Source organism: Bombina bombina, chromosome 6 (genome assembly GCF_027579735.1).
Source record: "Bombina bombina isolate aBomBom1 chromosome 6, aBomBom1.pri, whole genome shotgun sequence".
Taxonomy (NCBI): domain Eukaryota; kingdom Metazoa; phylum Chordata; class Amphibia; order Anura; family Bombinatoridae; genus Bombina; species Bombina bombina.
In genome coordinates, this window is record NC_069504.1 from 427815382 (window position 1) to 427841921 (window position 26540).

At 40.1% G+C, this 26540-nt stretch overlaps 1 protein-coding gene across 2 annotated transcripts in view; it reads left to right on the forward strand.

Annotated features, from left to right (window-relative positions):
* The window catches only part of AFF4 (ALF transcription elongation factor 4), a 433430-nt gene that overhangs the window by 33804 nt on the left and 373086 nt on the right, over nucleotides 1–26540 (forward strand). For both annotated transcript variants that reach the window (XM_053717172.1, XM_053717174.1), the window contains exon 2: nucleotides 650–742. The gene's annotated coding sequence lies outside the window, so the exon portion shown is untranslated. The remainder of the gene's footprint in view (nucleotides 1–649; nucleotides 743–26540) is intronic.

Consider the following 26540-nt stretch of genomic DNA (forward strand, 5'->3'; position numbering starts at 1 on the left):
AGGTATCATTTCCACCTCTTCTCCAATAGAAGCCGTTAGCACAGCTGTTGGGGAAGTGGTGTAAACGTCACCATGTGAAAAAAATTAGTTTTGCAGAGGGCGGTTGGAGGGAGTTAAGTTAATAGAAAGACATATAAAAAAATATCCTTACATGCAGACTAGTGTTTCAAAATACTACTGTTTACTATCACTTTAATCAAAGTACATAGCAAAGTCTTTTGTGATACAGAGGTAAACACTTTATGGGGTATTAACCCTTTCGTGACAGGGTTAAAGTGTCTACATCGGAACACCTGTTCCGATGTAGACAAATTGAAACTACGCGATCGTGCATACGATCGCGAGATTTCAATTATTGGATCGCATCTGGGGGGCGTCCCTACAACCCTAGGAACGCCCTCCAGACCGCGATCAAGTCCTTGAAGCGCAGAAGGCTTCAGGACAGCCGTTTGATATGACGTTCTATTCCGTCATAACGGCTTTAAAGCCCAGTGTAAATATGACGGAATAGAACGGCATAACGGCGTTAAAAGGTTAAGCATGCAAATGTCTGGTGTCATAATCATTTTTTTTGAGTTTGTTATATAATTAGAAGATATCTGTCATTGAACAACTTGTCAACCAGTGTTCCTTTCTTTTCTCTTTAAAGGGTATAGGCTTAGGAAGGCTAACTCTCCAAACAGAAGCATGGTTGAAGCTCAGGCATTCATTTGGCAAGCAATTGGAGAGGAGGTGATGACTGGTAAGTTTATTTTCCTTTACATTTGTTTTGGTTAATTTTTACTCCATTAGGCAGAGTATAACAGTCTGGAGCTGGTTCTATGAAATATGCTTGCTTTAATGTAGATGTGGAAAGTTGGGAAGCTCTGAAAAATAATACATTTGCATTTGTGGCTTTTAAAAAGCTAATTTTCCAAAGGAAATGTAGTTAATTCTCTAAGTTATTGACAATAGCTTTTTCCTTTAATAATGTATTGCTTAAAGGGACAGTAAACATTTTGAAATGTTAGATAATTCTGCACTATGTGCAGAACTATGTTGCATGAGGCTAGCCTTTTGTTTTAAATATTAGCTGCAAATACCTATTTTGGAAACTAAACGTATACTTGCCTCTTTGGCACGGCAGTTTTTTTTTTTTTTTTTAAACAAGTGCGTCACAGGCTTACTGTCTAATCACGGCGTTCCCGATCGCTCCATTCAACTACATGACGCACACTCCTGCTCTAGGTAAAGTTGTAGTGCAGAATTATTTGTTTCAAAACGTTTATTGTCGCTTTTAAAGTAGAGAAGGGAGAGGTGATATGGAACAAACATTCAAGGAATGATAAAACAGTCTTTGATTTTTGCAATAAAAAAAAAAAGCACTAGCTGTGTCTTATACTTAAAGGGACATTCAAGTTAAAAAAAAAACCAAAAAAAAAAACTTTCATGAAAGTATCCAAAACAATAAAAATTGTTCCTATTCTAATACCCTTTAAAGGGACAGTCAAGTCCAAAAAAACCTTTCATGTTTCAAATAGGGCATGTAATTTTAAACCACTTTCCAATTTACCTTTATCACCATATGCTTTGTTCTCTTGGTATTCTCAGTTGAAAGCTAAATTTAGGAGGTTCATATGCTAATTTCTTAGACCTTGAAGGCCTTCTCTAATCTGAAAGCATTTTGACAGTTTTTCACCACTAGAGGGCGTTATTTCATGTTTTTCATATAGATAACATTAAGCTCACACACGTGAAGCTCCTAGGAGTGAGCACTGATGGGCTAAAATGCAAGTCTGTCAAAAAAACATCTGAAATAAGGGGGCAGTTTGCAGAGGCATAGATACAAGGTAATTACAAAGGTAAAATGTTTATTATAAAGGTTGGTTATGCAAAACTCGGGAATGGTTAATAAAGAAATTATCTACCTTTTTTTTTTAAACAGCAAAAATTCTGGTGTTGACTGTCCCTTTTAATATAAATAATCATGGTGGAATTGATTTAAATCACAATTTCAATCACTAGTCGGTAAAATCAATTTAATTAGATTTAAATCATAGTTTTAATTTTTAGAAAAACCTTTTGATTATTTTTCCATTTATATCAGACCATTACTGATTTGGTTATAATTAGATATATAGATCATTGAAATTAATGGGATGTGAACTATCTACAGTTTAATAGGTTAATCATTCATAATTGATCAACTTTTCAGCTTTACTTTATTGGAATGAGAACAATGATTACCATAATAATATTTTAAATAGTTTTATTTAACTTAAACAATAACATTTATATTTAATATTAATTTTTTGCTCCTCACACTTGAGTCCTTGTGCCAATCTATTCCACTCCAAACAATCTTCTATTCAGTGAGCTTCTTGACTTATTTAATTCTGGATACATAGATTTGCGGGGGGGGGGGGGCAATGGCATTAAAGGGACAGTAAAGTCAAAATGAAACGTTACTGTGAGCTACTTGTCACTGTTTCACCCAATGTGTTCAGCTAGGCCCTAATAGAGAATTGTTCTCCTTCAACAAAGGATACCATGAGAATGAATCACATTTGATAATAGAAGTAAATCTAAAATCTGAAAATTGTATGCTCTTTCTGAAACCCAAAAGTTTTCTTTCATGATTATGTTCCTTTAAGGTCTGTTTCTGAACTCTGTATGTTTATTTTATAATATTTTTTGCTGTGAAGAAGGGGAATGTTATTTCTGCAGACTCTCATTCAGTTTTCACAACTACAAAACCAATAATATGTGATATCTTCAAGAGAGAATTTTTTTCCCAAAATAATCTGACAGAAACCACCCGGAGAGCATAACATTGTGAATGGATTAATTTACCAAAAAAAAATTAAACATTACAGACCATATACTTAAGAAACAAATCTGTAATGTATTTTAAATAGAAACTATCTTTAGATAGATTTTTTTTTTTCCTAAAAAAAAAAAATTTTTTTTATCCACTCTGTAAATAATTGCAAGATGTATTTATTTAAATTGATTTTGTATTTTATTTATTTTCCCTACATTTGTGCATTGTCCTTTAGTTCTTTAGTTCCTGTCACAGCCTTACAAGGAGGAGGGGGGGGGGCTCTGTAGGAAGGTTTATCTTAGCCTGATGTCATAAAACTTCTAGGGACATAATACCCACATGCTAAATCTCTTGAAAGCAATGCAGCATAACTGTAAAAAGGCTGACGGGAAAATATCACCTGAGCATATGTCTATGTAAAAAAGGAAGATATTTTACCTCAATTTCTTCAGCTCACAAAAGTGCTGTGTGAACAGTTATCCTTCAGTTACTAACAAAAACAATTCCCAAAGAGGGAACTGAGGGGACGCGCTCTGGATAATCGGTACCGGTGATGGTTACGTGATTGGTGGGTGTTAGTCAGAAAGTCGGATAGGAAATTCAACCATAAATCAGAATAGTAAAAAGTGTATATCACCCAAAATGGCAAAACAGTAATAAACCGGATCTTGTCATATAGATTTCTTCTGTCAGGAGGCCGCTCCTCTGATTCCCGGTGTGTGGGATAATCTAAGTGATAAGAAAAGAGGGCGCCTCATAGTGTGAATCGGTCTGGATAACACTGCTAGATTAATTAAATAAAGAGGCTTACCAGATTAAATTGCACCGTACTTGTGACCGGTGCCAAAAGACAGGCTAGCACTCTACAGTGGCTAGTACACTGGTCCGGTTTGCCGGTCAGCAGTAGCTTTCTTGGAGCTACTGCTGACCGGAAAACCGTATCAGTGTTCTAGCCACTGTAGAGTGCTAGCCTGTCTTTTGGCACCGGTCACAAGTACGGTGCAATTTAATCTGGTAAGCCTCTTTATTTCATTAATCTAACGGTGTTACCCAGACAGATTCACACTATGAGGTGAGACGCCCTCTTTCTCTTTTCTGATCCTTCAGTTACTGTCTAGCTGGAGTTGATAAAAAAAAAAAAAATCCCCCCAAAAAAAACAATCCGCATCAGTGGTGCTGAGGTAATGCTTTGCTTCACTCATGAAATTTCACTGAAAGATTGTGAAATTACATTGTAAACTTCCTTAAACTGAGTAAGGAAATAACATGCCTGTGCCTGCACATACCAGATGCACGCTTCCTTGCAAGCCCTGGGACTAGCATACTGTTTGGCTGCTTGAAGTCCCTTTACAATGAGATGTGGCTTCTGAGGAACTTTTGAGGTAAAATATCTTCCTTTTTTTACATAGAGATGTTAGTGATATTTTCTAGCCAGCTTTTTACAGCTCTCTGTGTCCCTTTCAGATGCTTCAACATTTGGGTATCATGTCCCTTTAATAAAGTAAAAAGGTATCATCCCAATCAGGGATAACTTGTGGAAGATATATATATATATACACACACGTTTACAGAGAGGAGTAGAATAGGCTTCCCATAGAGGTGGTTGAAGAATGCAAGAAGATTCATGAGAGTGTTTATCCTAAGAATGAATGATTCTTTGAATTCAGAAAGAAAGATCTGTGAGTTTAATGGGTGTTTTTGGTTCTTCTATGCCGTAAAAATCGGTTCCTCTGCATGTTAATAAAGGTCATAAAGAGGATACAGGTACTGAGAATGAAGGGGATTTCAGTCTTACAGATGAATCCCTAGTTTGAGTAGGTTTGTTCTATCCAATAAAATGATACATTTTCCTTCATTTTTTTTTTCTTATTTTATTAAAAGTTCTTTGTATTGTGACAGAAGTCTGGAGGGTTGTCTCAGGAGGGCCACCAATTTTAATTTGATAAGGCTATCTTAACATTTTTTTATGTTCTAAAATGTATTGTATTACATATACTATAGAAGAATAGCCACTCAACTCTTAGGGTAAGGCCTTGGTGCATATGGACAAAGATCCAGTAGATTTAATTTCATGTTATTCTAATAAAGAGACTAGATCTTAATCTATCTCTATTTTCTACTTTTAAGGCTACTTTCTTAATTAATGCTCCCAGTAAAATTGTGGCAGATTTTTCAATGGATCTGTTAATCTTATCCATTAATGTTGTGCAGCATTGCTTCACTTTAAAGGGACATTAAACACTAAATAAATGAGTTTGAGAATAACATGTAGATGTATTTTCAAAGTTTCATTAGCAGTTTAAACATCGACAAAGTAAGTGTAAAGTTTTAGTGTCTATAAAACAATGGGAGCTGCCATGTTGTAACTTATGTTGCCTTCTCTGCTGTGGCCACTTAGGAATGAGTATATGATTGATCATTTTATATTACTGTCATAAAGTGTTTTTAAGGGATCTTGTAGTTAAGGAGTATGGATAATAAGCTAAGGAATTGTGTACATTGCATGGGCCTGTGTGTAATTTTTTTTGGTAGTCTATTATTAGAACCACATGGGTTTTGTGTTACCCGTTAAGGGGAAAAAAAATAATATACAGTTGTTCCATAGTATTTTATCTGTTAACAAGAGCTCTAGACTTGAAAGACAGGTTTTCCTGTTGCAGCTTAGACCACTGTTTATGAATTTCTTTCCAATATGGTATATACCTTTTTTTTGGCTCAGCAAGCTTTAAAGAAATGGTGTAGTGTAAACTTAGTTTCCCCTTAATGTGTTGCCAAGGCTTTGTTATACTAGCTGTATGATAAATTGCTCCTTTAGGTATGTTTTCAAAGATGAAATAGCATTTTCTGTTAATTTGAACCACAACCCAATGAAAAGGGCCAAGCTTTCAGGGACAACAGACCTCAGTATATACCTCTATATTTACACGAAAATCCTCCTTATCTTATGTGTCTATATACAATGGAAAATTAACATTTTGTTACTGCTCTGTTGTTCTCACATTCTTATGTACAAAGCTTTTTCTCTTGTAAGATGTATTGAGTCCACTGATTCATCCATACTTGTGGGATATTCTCCTTCCTTACAGGAAGTGGCAAAGAGAGCACCCACAGCAGAGCTGTCTATATAGCTCCTCCCTTAGCTCCACCCCCCAGTCATTCTCTTTGCCTACTCCCAAGTACTAGGAAGGGTAAAGTCAGTGTGGTGACAAAAATGTTAGTTTTTATTTTCTCAAGCAAAAGTTTATTTTAAATGGTACCGGTGTGTACTATTTACTCTCTAGCAGAAAAGGGATGAATATTTCTGCAAGGAGGATGATGATCTTAGCACTTTGTAACTAAGATCCACTGCTGTTCTCACAAAGGCTGAGGAGTACAGGAAAACTTCAGTTGGGGGAACGGTTTGCATGCTAAGCTGCATTGAGGTATGTTCAGTCAATTTTTTTTCTAGACAGACTGTGATAATTCTAGAAAAGGCTGACAATATCCCCATGAGGGAAGGGTAAGCTGTATTCAGACACTTAGTAGGAATCCCAGCTTGCATAAAGAGCTCATTGGTTACTGGTGACACTGATAGGAAAAACGTTTTTTTTTGTTTTATTGAAAACATAACGTTTTTTGAGGGACTTTAAGGGGTCATTGTAGCTTTATTTAAGGGTTATTAACCCACATGGCTAGTTTAGAAACACTTTGGTGTGTTTCTTTTATGCCCCATTAACATCGAGTGAGGTGGGAGGGGTCTTTTTTTGCGCCTCAGTTTCTTTTACTCAGAAGACGTCCAGCTGCTTCTCCAGAGGGTCCTGCTGTGTTTGAGGGCCTAAAAGAAGTTTTCTCTTGTTAAGTGTGTTCAGTCCACGGGTCATCCATTACTTATGGGATATATTCTCCTCCCCAACAGGAAGTTGCAAGAGGATCACCCAAGCAGAGCTGCTATATAGCTCCTCCCCTCACATGTCATATCCAGTCATTCTCTTGCAAGTCTCAACAAAGAAGGAGGTCGCGAGAGGAGATAGGAGTTTTTTACCTAATTATTCTTCAATCAAAAGTTTATTATTTTAAAATGGCACCGGAGTGTGCTGTTTTTTCTCTCAGGCAGTATTTAGAAGAAGAATCTGCCTGCGTTTTCTATGATCTTAGCAGACGTAACTAAGATCCACTGGCTGTTCTCGCACATTCTGAGGAGTGGGGTAACTTCAGAAAAGGGAATAGCATGCGGGGTATGTGCAGTAATATTTTCTAGGAATGGAATTGACTAAGAAAACACTGCTGTTACCCATATGATGTAAGTACAGCCTTTAATGCAGTAGTAGCGACTGGTATCAGGCTGATAAATGTATGCACAGTTGTTATTTTCTAGGGACTAGAATTTGACTGAGAAAATACTGTTAATACTGAAATAAATGTATGAGCCTTAACTGCAGTAGAAGCGACTGGTAGCAGGCTTAGTGATAACTTTGCATAACACTGGAAAGTTGTTTTTAAAACGTTTACTGGCATGTTATTCGTTTTGTGAGGTACTTTGGTGATAAATCTTTTTGGGCATGATTTTTTTCCATATGGCTAACGTATATTTCTGCATAGAAACCGTTGTAACAGGTCTCCCACTGTTGTAATGAGTGGGAGGGGCCTTTTTTAGCGCCTTGTTGCGTAGTTAAAATTCTAGCACAGTCTTCCTGCTTCTTCCTCCTTGATCCAGGACGTCTCCAGAGATCTCAGGGGTCTTCAAAATTCATTTTTGAGGGAGGTAATCAGTCACAGCAGACCTGTGACAGTGTGTTTGACTGTGATAAAAGCGTTAAATCATAAATTGATTATCCGTTTTTGGGTATTGAGGGGTTAATCATCCGTTTGCTAGTGGGTGCAATCCTCTGCTAAATTCATACATTTACTGTTAAAATTGTTGGCTATAACTGAATTAGTTCATTGTTATTTCAACTGTGACAGTTTTTTGTGTTTTTAAAAGCGCTGCAGTGTTTTTTCTATTGCTTGTAAATTTATTGAAAGATTTTTTTCCAAGCTTGCTAGCCTTCATTGCTAGTCTGTTTAAACATGTCTGATACAGATGAATCTACTTGTTCATTATGTTTAAAAGCCAATGTGGAGCCCAATAGAAATATGTGTACCAATTGTATTGATGTTACTTTAAATAAAAGTCAGTCTTTACTGGTAAAGAAATTATCACCAGACAACGAGGGGGAAGTTATGCCGACTAACTCTCCTCACGTGTCAGTACCTTCGCCTCCCGCTCAGGAGGTGCGTGAGATTGTGGCGCCAAGTACATCAAGGCCCTTACAAATCACTTTGCATGATATGGCTAATGTTATGAAAGAAGTATTATCTAATTTGCCTGAGTTAAGAGGCACACGCGATAGCTCTGGGTTTAGGACAGAGCGCGCCGATGACATGAGAGCCATGTCCGATACTGCGTCACAATTTGCAGAACATGAGGACGGAGAGCTTCATTCTGTGGGTGACGGATCTTATCCGGGGAGACCGGATTCAGAAATTTCTAATTTTAAATTTAAGCTTGAGAACCTCCGTGTATTGCTAGGGGAGGTGTTAGCGGCTCTGAATGATTGCGACACGGTTGCAATCCCAGAGAAATTATGTAGGCTGGATAAATTCTATGCGGTACCGGTGTGTACTGACGTTTTTCCTATACCTAAAAGGCTTACAGAGATTATTAGCAAGAAGTGGGATAGACCCGGTGTGCCCTTTTCCCCTCCGATATTTAGAAAAATGTTCCCAATAGACGCCACCACACGAGACTTATGGCAGACGGTCCCTAAGCTGGAGGGAGCAGTTTCTACTTTAGCCAAGCGTACCACTATCCCGGTGGAGGATAGTTGTGCTTTCTCAGATCCAATGGATAAAAAATTAGAAGGTTACCTTAAGAAAATGTTAGTTCAACAAGGTTTTATATTACAGCCCCTTGCATGCATTGCGCCCGTCACTGCTGCAGCGGCATTCTGGTTTGAGTCTCTGGAAGAGGCTATTCGCACAGCACCATTGGATGAGATTATGAACAAGCTTAAAGCCCTTAAGCTAGCTAATGCATTTGTTTCGGATGCCGTTGTGCATTTAACCAAACTAACGGCTAAGAACTCCGGATTCGCCATCCAGGCGCGCAGAGCGCTATGGCTTAAATCCTGGTCAGCAGATGTAACTTCTAAATCTAAATTGCTTAATATTCCTTTCAAAGGGCAAACCTTATTCGGGCCCGGCTTGAAAGAAATTATTGCTGACATTACTGGAGGTAAGGGTCACACCCTTCCTCAGGACAGGGCCAAATCAAAGGCCAAACAGTCTAATTTTCGTGCCTTTCGTAATTTCAAGGCAGGAGCAGCATCAACTTCCTCCGCTCCAAAACAGGAAGGGACTGCTACTCGTTACAAACAGGGTTGGAAAGGCAACCAGTCCTGGAACAAGGGCAAGCAGGCCAGAAAACCTACTTCTGCCCCTAAGACAGCATGAAGAAAGGGCCCCCTATCCGGAAACAGATCTAGTGGGTGGCAGACTTTCTCTCTTCGCCCAGGCCTGGGCAAGAGATGTCCAGGATCCTTGGGCGTTGGAGATCATATCTCAGGGATACCTTCTGGACTTCAAAACTTCTCCTCCACAAGGGATATTTCATCTGTCAAGGTTATCAACAAACCTAATAAAGAAAGAGGCATTTCTACGATGTGTACAAGACCTCTTAGTAATGGGAGTGATCCACCCTGTTCCGCGGACGGAACAAGGGCAAGGTTTTTACTCAAATCTGTTTGTGGTTCCCAAAAAAGAGGGAACCTTCAGGCCAATCTTGGACCTGAAGATCTTAAACAAATTCCTAAGGGTTCCATCGTTCAAAATGGAAACTATTCGAACCATCCTACCCATGATCCAAGAGGGTCAGTATATGACCACAGTGGACTTAAAGGATGCCTACCTTCACATACCGATTCACAAAGATCATTATCGGTACCTAAGGTTTGCCTTTCTAGACAGGCATTACCAGTTTGTAGCTCTACCATTCGGGTTGGCTACGGCCCTGAGAATTTTTACAAAGGTTCTGGGCTCGCTTCTGGCGGTACTAAGACCGCGAGGCATAGCGGTGGCTCCGTACCTAGACGACATTCTGATACAAGCGTCAAGTTTTCAAAATGCAAAGTCTCATACAGAGATAGTTCTAGCATTTCTGAGGTCGCATGGGTGGAAAGTGAACATGGAAAAGAGTTCTCTGTTCCCACTCACAAGGGTTCCCTTTCTAGGGACTCTTATAGATTCTGTAGAGATGAAGATTTACCTGACGGAGTCCAGGTTATCAAAAATCCTAAATGCTTGCCGTGTCCTTCATGCCATTCCAAGCCCATCAGTAGCTCAGTGCATGGAAGTAATCGGCTTAATGGTCGCGGCAATGGACATAGTGCCATTTGCGCGCCTACATCTCAGACCGCTGCAACTATGCATGCTAAGTCAGTGGAATGGGGATTACTCAGATCTGTCCCCTTTACTAAATCTGGACCAGGAGGCCAGAGATTCTCTTCTCTGGTGGTTGTCGCGGGTTCATCTGTCCAAAGGAATGACTTTTCGCAGACCAGATTGGACGATTGTAACAACAGATGCCAGCCTACTAGGCTGGGGTGCAGTCTGGAACTCCCTGAAGGCTCAGGGTTCGTGGACTCAGGAGGAGAAACTCCTCCCAATAAACATTCTGGAATTAAGAGCAATATTCAATGCTCTTCTAGCTTGGCCTCAGTTAGCAACACTGAGGTTCATCAGATTTCAGTCGGACAACATCACGACTGTGGCTTACATCAATCATCAAGGGGGAACCAGGAGTTCCCTAGCGATGTTGGAAGTCTCAAAGATAATTCGCTGGGCAGAGTCTCACTCTTGTCATCTGTCAGCGACCTACATCCCAGGCGTGGAGAACTGGGAGCCGGATTTTCTAAGTCGCCAGACCTTTCATCCGGGGGAGTGGGAACTTCACCCGGAGGTGTTTGCTCAACTGATTCTTCGTTGGGGCGAACCGGAGCTGGATCTCATGGCATCTCGCCAGAACGCCAAGCTTCCTTGTTACGGGTCCAGGGACCCGGGAGCGGTGCTGGTAGATGCATTAGCAGCCCCTTGGGTTTTCAACATGGCTTATGTGTTTCCACCATTTCCGTTGCTACCTCGACTGATTGCCAGGATCAAACAGGAGAGAGCATCAGTGATTCTGATAGCGCCTGCGTGGCCACGCAGGACCTGGTATGCAGACCTAGTGGACATGTCGTCCTGTCCACCATGGTCTCTGCCTCTGAGGCAGGACCTTCTAATTCAGGGTCCTTTCAACCATCCAAGCCTAATTTCTCTGAGACTAACTGCATGGAGATCGCTTGATCCTCTCAAAGCGTGGTTTTTCGGAGTCGGTTATTGATACGTTAATACAGGCTCGGAAACCTGTTACCAGAAAATTTACCATAAGATATGGCGTAAATATTTAAATTGGTGTGAATCCAAGAGTTACTCATGGAGTAAGGTTAGGATTCCTAGGATATTGGCTTTTCTACAAGAAGGTTTAGAAAAGGGTTTATCCGCTAGTTCGTTAAAGGGACAGATTTCTGCTCTGTCTATTCTTTTACACAAACGTCTGGCAGAGAATCCAGACGTCCAGGCTTTTTGTCAGGCTTTGGCTAGGATTAAGCCTGTGTTTAAAACTGTTGCTCCTCCGTGGAGCTTAAACTTGGTTCTTAAAGTTCTTCAGGGTGTTCCGTTTGAACCCCTTCATTCCATTGATATTAAGCTTTTATCTTGGAAAGTTCTGATTTTGATGGCTATTTCCTCGGCTTGAAGAGTCTGAGTTATCTGCCTTACATTGTGATTCTCCTTATCTGATTTTTCATTCAGACAAGGTAGTTCTGCGTACTAAACCTGGGTTTTTACCTAAGGTTGTTTCTAACAGGAATATCAATCAAGAGATTGTTGTTCCTTCATTATGTCCTAATCCTTCTTCAAAGAAGGAACGTCTTTTGCATAATCTGGACGTAGTCCGTGCCCTGAAGTTCTACTTACAGGCAACTAAAGATTTTCGGCAAACTTCTTCTCTGTTTGTCGTTTATTCTGGTCAGAGGAGAGGTCAAAAGGCTTCGGCCACCTCTCTCTCTTTTTGGCTTCGTAGCATAATACGTTTAGCCTATGAGACTGGTGGATAGCAGCCTCCTGAAAGAATTACAGCTCATTCCACTAGAGCTGTGGCTTCCACCTGGGCCTTTAAGAATGAGGCCTCTGTTGAACAGATTTGCAAGGCTGCAACTTGGTCTTCACTTCATACCTTTTCAAAATTTTACAAATTTGACACTTTTGCTTCTTCGGAGGCTGTTTTTGGGAGAAAGGTTCTACAGGCAGTGGTTCCTTCTGTTTAATGTTCCTGCCTTGTCCCTCCCATCATCCGTGTACTTTAGCTTTGGTATTGGTATCCCATAAGTAATGGATTACCCGTGGACTGAACACACTTAGGTAAGCATAAATTATGTTTTCTCTTGTTAAGTGTGTTCAGTCCACAGCCCGCCCTGTCTTTTTTTTTTGAGGCAGTTCTAAATTTTAATTAAAACTCCAGTCCCCACTGCACCCTATGGTTTCTCCTTTCTCGTCTTGTTTCGGTCGAATGACTGGATATGACATGTGAGGGGAGGAGCTATATAGCAGCTCTGCTTGGGTGATCCTCTTGCAACTTCCTGTTGGGGAGGAGAATATATCCCATAAGTAATTGATGACCCGTGGACTGAACACACTACGAGAAATAAATTTATCAGGTAAGCATAAATTATGTTTTTTCCCCCACAAATCTATCCTAAAGGGCAGGTAGGTGCCACAGCAGAGCTGTGGCAAGGTGCTGAACGTTTTTTTACCGGTTTTTGACGTTTTGTCAATCCGGTTTTTACATTAAGGGGTTAATTGTCTGGCTGTGCAAACTTACTAAGGCTTTATGATACTACTGTAAAAATTTCATAAAGTTTACTGCTTTTTTTACACTGTTTTGCAGAGTTTGCATCTTTTTTTTTTTCTCTTAAAAGCACAGTACCGTTTTTTTCTAAGTATTATTTACTTTGAATAAAGTGTTTTCCAAGCTTGCTTGTTTCATTACTAGCCTGTTTAACATGTCTGACATCAAGGAAAATCTAAGTTCAATGTGTTTAGAAGCCATTGTGGAACCCCCTCTGAGAATGTGTCCCACTTGCACTGATATGTCTATAAATTATAAAGAGCATATTTTAGCACTTCAAAATATAGCAATAGATGATTCTCAGACAGAAGGAAATGAGGGTTTGCCATCTAGCTCTCCCCAAGTGTCACAACCAGTAACGCCCGCACAAGTGACGCCAAGTACCTCTAGCGCGTCTACTTCATTTACTTTACAAGACATGGCCACAGTTATGAATACAACCCTCAGAGGTTTTATTTAAACTTCCTGGTTTACAAGGAAAGCGTGACAGCTCTGGGTTAAGAACAAATGCTGAGCCGTCTGACGCTTTTGTAGCCGTATCCGATATACCCTCACAATGTTCTGAAGTAGGGGTTAGGGATTTGTTATCTGAGGGAGAGATTTCTGATTCAGGAAAGACGCTCCCTCAGACAGATTCTGATATGACGGCCTTTAAATTTAAGCTTGAACACCTCCGCTTGTTGTTCAGGGAGGTATTGGCGACTCTAGATGATTGTGACCGTATAGTGGTCCCAGAGAAATTGTGTAAAATGGACAAATACTTAGAGGTTCCTGCTTACACTGTTTTTCCAGTCCCTAAGAGGATTGCGAATATTGTTACTAAGGAGTGGGATAGACCAGGTATCCCGTTCGCTCCCCCTCCTGTCTTTAAGAAAATGTTTCCCATATCTGACACCATGCGGGACTTGTGGCAGACGGTTCCTAAGGTGGTGGGAGCCATTTCTACTCTCGCTAAGCGTACAACTATACCTATCGAAGACAGTTGTGCTTTCAAAGATCCTATGGATAAAAAATTAGAGGTTCTCTTGAAGAAAATTTTTGTTCATCAAGGTTTTCTTCTCCAACCTATTGCGTGCATTGTTCCTGTAACTACTGCAGCTGCTTTCTGGTTCGAGGCTCTAGAAGAGGCTCTTCAGATGGAGACTCCATTAGAGGATATTATGGATAGAATTAAGGCCCTTAAGTTGGCTAATTCTTTAACTACAGATGCCGCTTTCCAACTGGCTAAATTAGCGACAAAGAATTCAGGTTTTGCCATTTTAGCACGCAGGGCGTTATGGCTTAAGTCCTGGTCTTCTGATGTGTCATCAAAATCTAAACTTTTGAACATCCATTTCAAAGGAAAGACCCTATTCGGGCCTGAACTGAAAGATTATTTCAGACTTCACTGGAGGGAAAGGCCATGCCCTCCCTCAGGATAAAACAAAAATGAGGACCAAACAAAATAATTTTCGTTCCTTTCGGAACTTCAAGGGTGGTCCCGCTTCAGCTTCCCCTGCTGCAAAGCAAGAGGGGAATTTTGCCCAATCCAAGTCAGTCTGGAGACCTAACCAGGCTTGGAACAAGGGTAAACAGGCCAAGAAGCCTGCTGCTGTCTCCAAGACAGCATAAAGGGGTAGCCCCCGATCCGGGACTGGATCTAGTAGTGGGCAAACTCTCTCTCTTCGCTCAGGCAAGAGATGTTCACGATTCCTGGGCTTAAGAAATTGTGTCCCAGGAATATCTTCTGGAATTCAGACCCCCCCCCCCCAAGGGGGAGATTTCACATTTCTCAATTGTCTGCAAACCAGACAAAGAGAGAGGCGTTCTTACGCTGTGTAGAAGACCTACATACCATGGGAGTGATCCGCCCAGCGGAACAAGGGCTAGGGTTTTACTCAAACCTGTTTGGTCTGAAAGTTCCCTCTCTTTTGGGAACCACAATCTTGGATCTCAAGATTCTAAACAAGTTCCTCAGAGTACCATCATTCAAGATGGAGACTATTCGGACTATTCTACCTTTGATTCAGAAGGTTCAATATATGACTACCGTGGACTTAAAGGATGCCTATCTACACATCTCTATTCACAGAGATCATCATCAATTCCTCATATTAGCCTTTCTGGAAAGGCATTACAAGTTTGTTACCCTTCCCTTCGGGTTGGCCATGGCTCCCAGAATTTTCACAAAGGTGCTAGGTTTATGGTCTCGGGAGGAAACATTCTAGAACTGAGAGCGATATTCAATGCGCTTCAGGCGTGGCCTCAGCTAGCTGCGGCCAAATTCATCAGATTTCAGTCGGACAACATCATGACTGTAGCTTATATCAATCATCAAGAAGGAACCTGGAGTTCTCTAGCGATGATGGAGGTAACCAAAATAATCCGATGGGCAGAAGATCACTCTTGCCATCTCTCAGCAATCCATATCCCAGAGGTAGAGAACTGGGAGGCGGATTTCCTAAGTCGTCAGACTTTTCATCCGGGGGACTGGGAGCTCCATCCGGAGGTATTTGCCCAGCTGACTCCGCTATGGGGCACTCCAGAATTGGATCTGATGGCGTCCAGTCAGAACGCCAAGCTTCCTTGTTACGGGTCCAGGTCCCGGGATCCCCAGGCGGTACTGATAGATGCTCTAGCAGTGCCCTGGTCCTTCAATCTGGCCTATGTATTTCCACCGTTTCCTCTCCTCCCACGTCTGGTTGCCAGAATCAAGCAGGAGAATGCTTCTGTGATTCTGATAGCACCTGCGTGGCCACGCAGGACTTGGTATGCAGACCTAGTGGACATGTCATCTGTTCCACCGTGGACTCTGCCAATGAGGCAGGACCTTCTAATCCAAGGTCCATTCAAGAATCCAAATCTAATTTCTCTGTGTCTGACTGCTTGGAGATTGAACGCCTGATTCTATCAAAGCGTGGTTTCTCTGATTCAAGCTAGAAAGCCTGTCACCAGCAAAATCTATCATAAGATTTGGCGCAAATATCTTTATTGGTGTGAATCCAAGGGTTACTCATGGAGTAAGATTAGGATTCCTAGAATATTGTCTTTTCTCCAAGAAGGATTGGAGAAGGGATTATCAGCTAGTTCCTTAAAAGGACAGATCTGCTTTGTCTATTCTTTTACACAAACGTCTGGCAGATGTCCCAGACGTTCAAGCGTTTAGTCAGGATCAAGCCTGTATTTAAACCTGTTGCTCCGCCATGGAGCCTAAACTTAGTTCTTAAAGTTCTTCAAGGGGTTCCGTTTGAACCTATGCATTCCATAGATATTAAGCTTCTATCTTGGAAAGTTTTGTTTTTAGTAGCTATCTCTTCGGCTCGAAGAGTTTCTGAGTTATCTGCTTTACAGTGTGATTCACCTTACCTTGTTTTCCATGCAGATAAGGTGGTTTTGCGTACCAAACCTGGATTCCTTCCTAAGGTTGTTTCTAATAGGAATATCAATCAGGGAATTGTTGTTCCTTCACTGTGTCCTAATCCTTCATCAAAGAAGGAACGTCTGTTGCACAATCTTGATGTGGTTCGTGCTTTACAGTTCTACTAACAAGCAACTAAGGATTTCCGTCAAACATCTTCATTGTTTGTTGTTTATTCTGGTAAGTGGAGAGGTCAAAAGGCTACGGCTACCTCTTTCTTTTTGGCTGAAAAGCATCATCCGTTTGGCTTATGAGACTGCTGGCCAGCAGCCTCCTGAAATAATTACTGCTCATTCTACTAGAGCAGTGGCTTCCACATGGCTTTTAAAAATGAGGCTTCTGTTAAACAGACTTGTGATGTATCAAGTCCACGGCCCGCCCTGTTTATTTAAGACAGGTAGTATATTTTTATTTAGAAAACTTCAGTCACCTCTGCACCCTATAGTTTCTCCTTTTTCTTCCTAGCCTTCGGTCGAATGACTGGGGGTGGAGCTAAGGGAGGAGCTATATAGACAGCTCTGCTGTGGGTGCTCTCGTTGCCACTTCCTGTAAGGAAGGTGAATATCCCACAAGTATGGATGAATCCGTGGACTCGATACATCACAAGAGAAATTTATCAGGTTAGCATAAATTCTGTTTTTTATAACATTTACTTAGCCCCTTTAAGGACCACAGTGTACCATGTACTAAACAGTCGTTGGGGGTTTCTTTTTTATAATAGTGCGGGTCCTGCTGCAAGTGCCCTCTTTCATCTCTTTTTGTCACCCGAAATAGCACAATTTTTAAGGTGTTAAAATTTTCAGTATACAATCTGTTAAAGCATCTATTTCAAATGTCAAAATCAAAGTAAAGGAATGGCTTGTAAACAATTTAAGGTGACAGTAAACACCTTGAAATTTTTATATAAAATGTTTGTTTATACATAAAGAAATTACAGTATATTTTTATTTATTTTTCCTAATTTTAATTTAATTTAGCTCTGAAAATTTTAACAATTTCTAATACTCAGAACTTGAAATGCATTTTGCTGACATTTCAAGGCTAACTCTGTAGATGTCTGTACCTAATGGCAAATAGAATGTTATACTAACTTTGACTGTTTCTGACCTGGTTGTCTGCCGACTAAAGCCTAGATTGACCCCTCCAAATAAGGCTAATGGAGGGTGGAGTTTGGCTACTGAAAATAACTGTACTAAAAAGTATGTTAATTTTGTTTTATAAATGTTGAGACTTGGCTGATATGTTCTGTAGCAACACACCAAAAATGTCTTCTAATTAGGTGTTTAATGTCCCTTTAAATACACTTTATCCGGTAAAATCATTGGAAACACAGTACCTAAGCATAACTATGGAGGTTCAGGAGCTGTAAGGCATTACTGGTAGTTTAACTGGGTGATTGGTGGCTATGCGCATATGCCTTTTGAGAGAAACAAAGTATTTGAAAACTGCGCAGAAAGAAATGCTAAAAGCAAAACAGTGTAAACAGAGGATCCCTCACCCTCATAAAACAATGTTACACAATGGGAAATCCTAAAAGGAAAAAACACTGTAGCGCTGTACAAGACAGCTTAATTAGCAATGCATGACAGAAATAAGCGTACAATAAAATGGCATTTAATCAGAGAGATAATAAAAAACAAAACTAAAAAATCCCCCTGGGAGGAGACCATAAATAAAACAAATAATAATGTAGTAGTAAAAAAAAAAAGAGAGAACGTATGCAATAAGAGAGAGAGAGAGAGATATATACATACACACATACATACACACACACACACACACACACACACACACACACACACACACACACACATATATATATACATACATATATATATATATACATACATACATACATACATACATACATACATACATACATACATACATACATACATACATACATACACACACACACACACACACACACACACACACACACACACACACACACAATACAAAACAATCACATACAATCCAGCGTACACAGTGGGTTAAAATAACATAATCAAACGAAGAAAGCTCATATCCACGAGAGGGACAAATCCCATAAAAGGAGACTTGAGTGCGGTGAGCCGACTCCAAATGTAAGGAAAACGCTGAAATTGGAAAGAAGATCCCAATCAAAATTGGAAGAAAAACCAAATATAAGGTGCATTTAAAGTACACCGGGAGGATTTGGCTTCGGTTCACAACAGGGTAGTCCTTTAAATCAACTGGCAATAAATAATCCTAACACATATGAGTTCATGCTGATAACAGGCTCCAATGTCTATGCTCAGGAAGAAGATTAATTTATTCACTCCAGTTACATCAATACTCTCAGTGCTGTGGCCATGTCCAGCAACAGCTGCACAGGAAGTAAATGGGAGGAGAACAGAACACTGGAGCTCCACTCTAGACCGGAAAACATGTGCCTTTTGTCATTGGCTCACCTCTTCTGTTTTGCTTGTGCCCAGTAGCGCATTGCTGCACTGGACATTACCTTAGCTATATGTTAATACTAAATACATTTCATGTATCTCCCTTTTCTTTCTAAAGTAGAGTTGCTGCACCCAGGAGTAGAGGGTGGAAAATAACCTCAATACTATCCTTATAAAATGTATAAAATGTGTGTGTGAGTTAGGGCTGCTCGATTAATCGCATATGTGATTTAAAACCATGATCAATCGCCGTGATTTAAAAATCGTGAGAATCGCAATTTTTTCTGTAAAAAAAAAATCCTCAGAAGTCGCTGTAATGCATTGATTTGTATGTGATTTCTTGCAAACCAGCTCTATCTAGTGGTTGCTTTTAGCACACATTTGTAAAATGGTTGTTTCTTCTACAAGATACGACGAGCCCACGGATTTCATCCTTACTTGTGGGATATTAACCTCCTGCTAACAGGAAGTGGCAAAGAGCACAACATCAGAGCTGTATATATAGCTCCTCCCTTCCCTCCACCCCCAGTCATTCTCTTTGCCTGTGTTAGTAATAGGAAGGGGTAAAGTGAGGTGTTAGTTTTAGATTCTTCAATCAAGAAGTTTTTTATTTTAAAATGGTGCCAGTGAGTACTATTTGCCTCAGGGAGATAAGGAAGAAGAAGATTCTGCCCTGAGGTTGATGATCTTAGCAGATGTAGCTAAGAGCTACGTTGGTTTCCACAGAGCTTCTGAAGGTAGTGCAAGAGAAATCTTCAGTGTGGAGAACTGTGTCATGCTAAAAGCAGCATTGAGGTATGGTATGTTCAGTCTTTATTTTTGAGGAGACTTGTTATATCAGAATTGGCTGACATTTTTTCCTGCAAGGGAAGGGGTAAGCAGTAGACCTGCATCACTGAGGGTGTTACTGAAATTCCCTATATTCATACATATTGCTATATCTGTATGGGGCTGGACACTGGGACAGGCAGCTTGACATTATACATTTATTATTTAACAAAGTCAGTAGGGCTGCAGTTTATTAACATAAAAGGTTCAGGGGACTACGTGGCTTATTTTACAAACCGCTTCCCATGCGTTTAAACAAACTATTCAGATGACGTCCATGATGGGCGGGGCCTATTTTGCGCGCTCAGACGCGCAGTTTACTCTGACTGAGAAGGCAGCGGGCATTAGCTTCAGTGGGGCCTAGAGATGAGTTCTGTTCACCGGATCGTTGTCAAGTCGTTTTTGCAGTACCCTGGGGCAGGTAGGCGCCACACGAGGTGCAGGGGTCATTTTTTTTCCATTAAAATATATTTTGTGATTTAAAATGCTTCTTAGAGGGTAAATTCATCATTTGCCTATAGGGTGCAATAATTTTTGGGCCAATTAAATTATTATATTTGATTGCTTTAGCGTTTTTAATCGCTTTAGGCAGTTTGAGAAAAATTGTTGCGCTTTTTATTTCTTAAAGGCGCAGTACTCTTAGAAAAAAAAAAAAAAGTTGTTTTGAATCTATATATGAGGTAATTTAAGACTAGTGTGGCTAGTACTTGTCTGTTCAACATGTCTGTCATTGAGGAAACTAATTGTTCTATGTGTTTAGAAGCCATTGTGGAACCCCCTCTTACTTTGTGTACCTCTTGTACTGAAAGAGCCTTACAATGTAAAAAGCATATTTTAGGTAAAGAAAGTGTGCGTAAGGATGATTCTCAGTGTGAAGAGAATCAGGATATGCCATCTAATTCTCCCCAAGTGTCACAACCTTTAACGCCCACACAAGCGACGCCAAGTACTTTAAGTGCGTCTAATTCTTTTACTCTGCAGGATATGGCTGCAGTTATGTCAACTACCCTTACAGAGGTATTATCTAAGTTACCAGTGTTACAGGGTAAACGCAGTAGGTCAGGTATTAATGTGAATACTGAATCCTCTGATGCTTGGTTGGCTATTTCCGATGTACCCTCACAGGGCTCTGAGTGTGGGGGTCAGGCAATTGTTGTCTGAGGGAGAACTTTCAGACCCTGGAAGTATGTTACCTCAGACAGATTCGGACATCATGTCCTTTAAATTTAAGCTTGAACAACTCCGCCTGTTACTCCGGGAGGTTTAAGCGACTCTGGATGATTGTGACCATATTGTGATTCCTCCAGAAAAATTTTGTAAAATGGACAAATATCTAGAGGTACCTACTTACACTGATGTTTTTCCAGTTCCTAAAAGAATTTCGGAAATTAAAAAAGGAATGGGATAGACCGGGTATACCATTCTCTCCTCCCCCCTAATTTCAAGAAAATGTATCCCATATCAGACACCATTCGGGACTCTTGGCAGTCGGTCCCTAAGGTGGAGGGAGCTATTTCTACCCTGGCTAAGTGTACAACTATACTTTTTGAAGACAGTTGTGCTTTTAAAGACCCTATGGATAAGAAGTTGGAGGGTCTTCTAAAGAAATTGTTTATTCGTCAGGGGTTTCTTTTACAACCAACAGCTTGGATTGTTCCAGTTGCTACTGTAGCAGCTTTTTGGTTTGATGCTCTAGAAGAGTCTCTGAGGGTTGAGACCCCTTTAGAGGACATTTTGGATAGAATTAAGGCTCTCAAGCTAGCTAATTCTTTTATTACAGATGCCGCCTTTCAAATTGCTAAATTGGCGAAGAAAAATGTAGGATTTGCCATTTTAGCGTGTAAAGAGTTATGGTTAAAATCATGGTCTGCTGATGTGTCATCAAAATCTAAGCTTTTGGCTATTCCTTTCAAGGGTAAGTCCCTATTCGGGCCTAAGTTGAAGGAAATCATTTCTGACATTACTGTAGGTAAAGGTCACGCCCTACCTCAGGATAAGTCTGTTAAGATGAGGGGTAGACAAAATAATTTTCGTTCCTTTTGAAATTTTAAAGGAGTACCCTCTGCTTCCTCTTCCTCCACAAAGCAGGAAGGGAATTTTGCTCAGTCCAAATCAGTCTGGAGACGCGGGGCATAGCAGTTGTGCCCTATCTGGACGATATCCTGATTCAGGCGTCAACTTACCAACTAGCCAAATCTCACACGGACATCATGTTGGCTTTTCTAAGATCTCACGGGTGGAAGGTGAACCTAAAGAAGAGTTCACTTGTCCCTCTCACAAGAGTTCCATTCTTGGGAACTCTGATAGACTTGGTAGACATGAAATTTTTTCTGACGGAGGTCAGAAAATCAAAGATCTTAACCAGTGTATGGAGGTAATTGGACTAATGGTAGCGGCAATGGACATAGTTCCGTTTGCTCGCTTGCATCTCAGACCACTGCAACTATGCATGCTCAGACAGTGGAATGGGGACTATGCAAATTTTATCTCCTCAGATAAATCTGGATCAAGAGACCAGAGACTCTCTTCTTTGGTGGTTGTCACAGGATCATCTGTCCCAGGGAATGTGTTTCCGCAGGCCAGCATGGGTCATAGTGACGACTGATGCCAGCCTATTGGGCTTGGGTGCAGTCTGGAATTCCCTAAAGGCACAGGGTGTGTGGACTCAGGAGGAGGCTCTCCTTCCAATAAATATTCTAGAACTGAGAGCGATATTCAACGCGCTTCAGGCGTGGCGTCAGCTGGCTTCGGCCAAATTCATAAGATTCCAGTCGGACAATATCACGACTGTAGCATATTTCAATCATCAAGGGGGAACAAAGAGTTCTCTAGAGATGATAGAGGTTTCCAAATAATTCGATGGGCAGAGACTCACTCTTGCCATCTATCAGCAATCTATATCCCAGGAGTGGAGAACTGGGAAGCGGATTTTCTAAGTCAACAGAATTTTCATCCGGGTGAGTGGGAGCTCCATCCGGAGGTGTTTGCACAATTGATTCTTCAATGGGGCACACCAGAATTGGATCTGATGGCATCTCGTCAGAATGCCAAACTTCCTTGTTAGGGGTCCAGATAGAGGGATCCCCAAGCAGTACTGGTAGATGCTCTAGCAGTACCTTGGTCGTTCAACCTGGCTCATGTGTTTCCTCCGTTTCCTCTCCTTCCTCGTCTGATTGCCAGAATCAAACAAGAGAGGGCTTCGGTAATTTTGATAGCACCTGCGTGGCCACGCAGGACTTGGTATGCAGACCTGGTGGAAATGTCATCTCTGCCACCGTGGAAACTGCCACTGAGACAGGACCTTTTCATTCAAGGTCCGTTCCAGCATCTAAATCTAATTTCTCTGCGGCTGACTGCCTGGAGATTGATTTTATCTAAGCAGGGATTCTCTGAGTCGGTCATAGATACCTTGATTCAGGCTCGAAAGCCTGTCACTAGGATAATTTACCCTAAGATATGGCGTAAATATCTTTATTGGTGCGAATCCAAAGGCTACTCATGGAGTAAGATCAGGATTCCTAGGATTTTGTCCTTTCTCCAAGAAGGATTGGAGAAGGGGTTATCAGCTAGTTCCCTAAAGGGACAGATATCTGCTCTATCAATTTTACTGCACAAGCGTCTGGCAGATGTTCCAGACGTTCAGTCGTTTTATCAGGCTTTGGTTAGAATCAAGCCTGTGTTTTAACCTATTGCTCCGCCATGGAGTTTGAATTTAGTTCTTAAAGTTCTTCAAGGGGTTCCGTTTGAACCTATGCATTCCATAGATATTAAGCTTCTATCTTGGAAAGTTCTGTTTTTAGTTGCTATCTCTTCGGCTCGAAGAGTTTCTGAACTATCTGCATTGCAATGAGACTCGCCTTATCTTGTTTTCCATTCTGATAAGGTGGTTTTGCGTACCAAACCTGGATTCCTTCCTAAGGTTGTTACTAATAAGAATATTAATCAGGAAATTGTTGTTCCTTCTCTGTGTCCTAACCCCCCTTCTAAGAAGGGAGCGTCTGTTACACAACTTGAACGTTGTTCGTGCTTTGAAGTTTTACTTGCAAGCGACCAAAGATATCCGTCAAACATCTTCTCTGTTTATGACTGAAATAACATAAGTCACACTAGTGTGAGTTATGTAAAAAAAAAGGGTATGCTTCTATACACTGTCTTGTAGTTATCTCAAGTGTTAAGGAATTGAGTTAGGTTATAAAATATAACTTTTATTAATAGTAGTTAAAAAGACAGCTTGTATGTTTTTGGTGTTTTGCTGTCCTCACTTAAGTTAAAAACACATCTCCTTTACATTAAGATCCATAATTTGTTTATTCTTAAAGTGATGGTAAACTCTCCCCTTTTCAAAATCAGATCTGGAATGTAAGCGCTATTTTAGATGGAGTTTAATTCATTAGCTGTAATGAAGATGCAGTATAACATGCTTTTTAATATAGATATGAAATTCAAATACTGCATGCTCCTCCGCCCACTTCAAAAGTAACATTTTCTGTGAGCTAACAGATTGAATTGTTGTCCAATCGGCGCTCTCCCCATATGGCACTTTTGTTGTAGCTAGAGCATTGATTGAAGAGTAATTCAATCATTTAGCTGACAGGAAAATTTACTTTTGAAGTGGGTGGTGTAACGTGGGGTATTTGAATTTCATATCTATATTAATAACTAAGTTATAGTGCATCTTCATTACACATAATGAATAAAACTCCATCTAAAATAGCGCTTACATTCCAGATCTGATTTTAAAAAGGGGAGAGTTTACCATCACTTTGTTAGTTACAACTGGTAGAGCTATAAGTTATTGAAAAGTCTTTAGTTAGTACTGATTTGTATTTTCAAAGTGATTAATAGCCTTATATGTGGCTTGTCTGAATAATACAATGTGCTAGCTAAATATATTTTCTAATAGGTTTAATATCCCTGTATGTTACTTATAGTTCTAATATATTGGTCTACAAAAAATTCTTTATAGTGACACTCGAATAGTAATATGGCTTATGTGGTTACCAAGGTGGATGGTAATATCAATATACTTTGATTAAAGTGTATGCATTGTATGGTGTTTGTACACTATTTTGATTGTTTTTTCAGAGTTTTCCTCTTATGATGATTCTTATTTGTAAAAGTATATTTATAACTCCGTGCCGCATCAAGAGCTGATATATTCATAAGCTCATAAATTTGCGCTGTGTCATAGACTTATATTCCTGTTGGTAGCAAGTTAAATATAAAATTTATACTTGAATTTGAATATTTAAACTTTCAGTGCACTATAAGTTTGAGTTATGTTACAATACCACTCATTTTGCACTGATACTGCATTAGTTCCAAAAATATGCTTATTATGTATTCAGGCATTACGTAAAAAACATAGTTGCAGAAAAAAATTATACTTTTGGGAAGCTGGTTATATTTCTATGATTTTGGGTTTCAATATATTTCTGCTTTCTAGCTTCAATAAATAAGGAAAGCCAGTATTGCACTTACAGCTCCTTTGTTAAATATATTGTAATTATCCCAGCTTTAAGTCTATCCAGATTATTTCTTTGTGCGTTATAAGTTGGTATTTATGTAAGAAAATAAAGTGCACATGCTCCGCTTTTTTTCTTGGAAAAGCAACTGTTATTACTTGCAATATCGCTTAGAGCTTGTTCTATTATTTCTAACTTGATACCACTGTTACATGTAACTTAGTTATAACATAATTTGCTGTTTGCTACATACATTAATCAAGTTGTAACGGTTTAGCTGCCTAGACCATCCCACCTTTTCAGGGTTTAAACTTATTGACACTTCCGTGCCTTTAGCTAATATATAGCCACATAGCTTCAAATGTTTCTATTATAATTGTTTGTCACTATTAATTCTTAACTCATGAGAACCACCAACTATCGTTTGTTCTAATTAACTTATTTTTAACATGAAGGAGAGCAGGTTAAAATTAGGAAACCCCTGACGCGGCGTTTCACATACGCTTCCTCAGAGGGGATTGTTACACAACTTGGACGTGGTTCATGCTTTGAAGTTTTACTTGCAAGCGACCAAAGATTTCCGTCAAACATCTTCTCTGTTTGTTGTCTATTCTGGAAGACGTAGAGGTCAAAAAGCTACGTCTACCTCTTTCTTTTTGGCTGAAAAGCATCATCCGGTTGGCATACAAGACTGCTGGACAGCAGCCTCCTGAAAGGATTGCAGCCCACTCTACTAGAGTGATGGCTTCCACATGGGCTTTTAAAAACGGTGCTTCTGTTGAACAGATTTGTAAGGCTGCGACTTGGTCTTCCCTTCATACCTTTTCCAAATTTGATACTTTTGCTTCTTAGGAGGCTATTTTTGGGAGAAAAGTTCTTCAGGCAGTGGTGCCTTCTGTTTAGGCATCTATCTTGTCCCTCCTGTTCATCCGTGTCCTGTAGCTTTTGTATTGTATCCCACAAGTAAAGGATGAATCCGTGGACTCGTCGTATCTTATAGTAGAAAAGTAAATTTATGCTTACCTGATAAATTTATTTCTTCTATGATACGATGAGTCCACGGCCCGCCCTGTCATTTTAAGACAGATTGTATTTTTTTATTTAAAACTTCAGTCACCTCTGCACCTTTTAGTTTCTCCTTTTTCTTCCTATTCCTTCGGTCGAATGACTGGGGGGTGGAGTCAAGGCAGGAGCTATTTAGACAGCTCTGCTGTGGTTCTCTTTGCCACTTCCTGTTAGCAGGAGGATAATATCCCACAAGTAAAGGATGAATCCGTGGACTCGTATCATAGAAGAAATCAATTTATCAGGTAAGCATAAATTTACTTTCTTTCATGTAATTGGGAAGAGTCCATGAACTTGTGACGTAGAGGATATACAATCCTACCAGGAGGGGCAAAGTTTCCCAAACCTCAAAATACACCCCTCACCACACCCACAATTCAGTTTTACAAACTTTGCCTCCTATGGAGGTGGTGAAGTAAGTTTGTGCTTGATTTTCTTTTGATATGCGCTTCTCAGCATTTTGAAGCCCAATTCCTCTAAGAGTACAGTGAATGTCAGAGTGATGTGAAGGGAGTATCACCTATTGAATTCTATGGTTTTCCTTGCGGGAAATCATTTCATAGGTTCTCTTTTATCGGTTGTAGAGATTCATCTT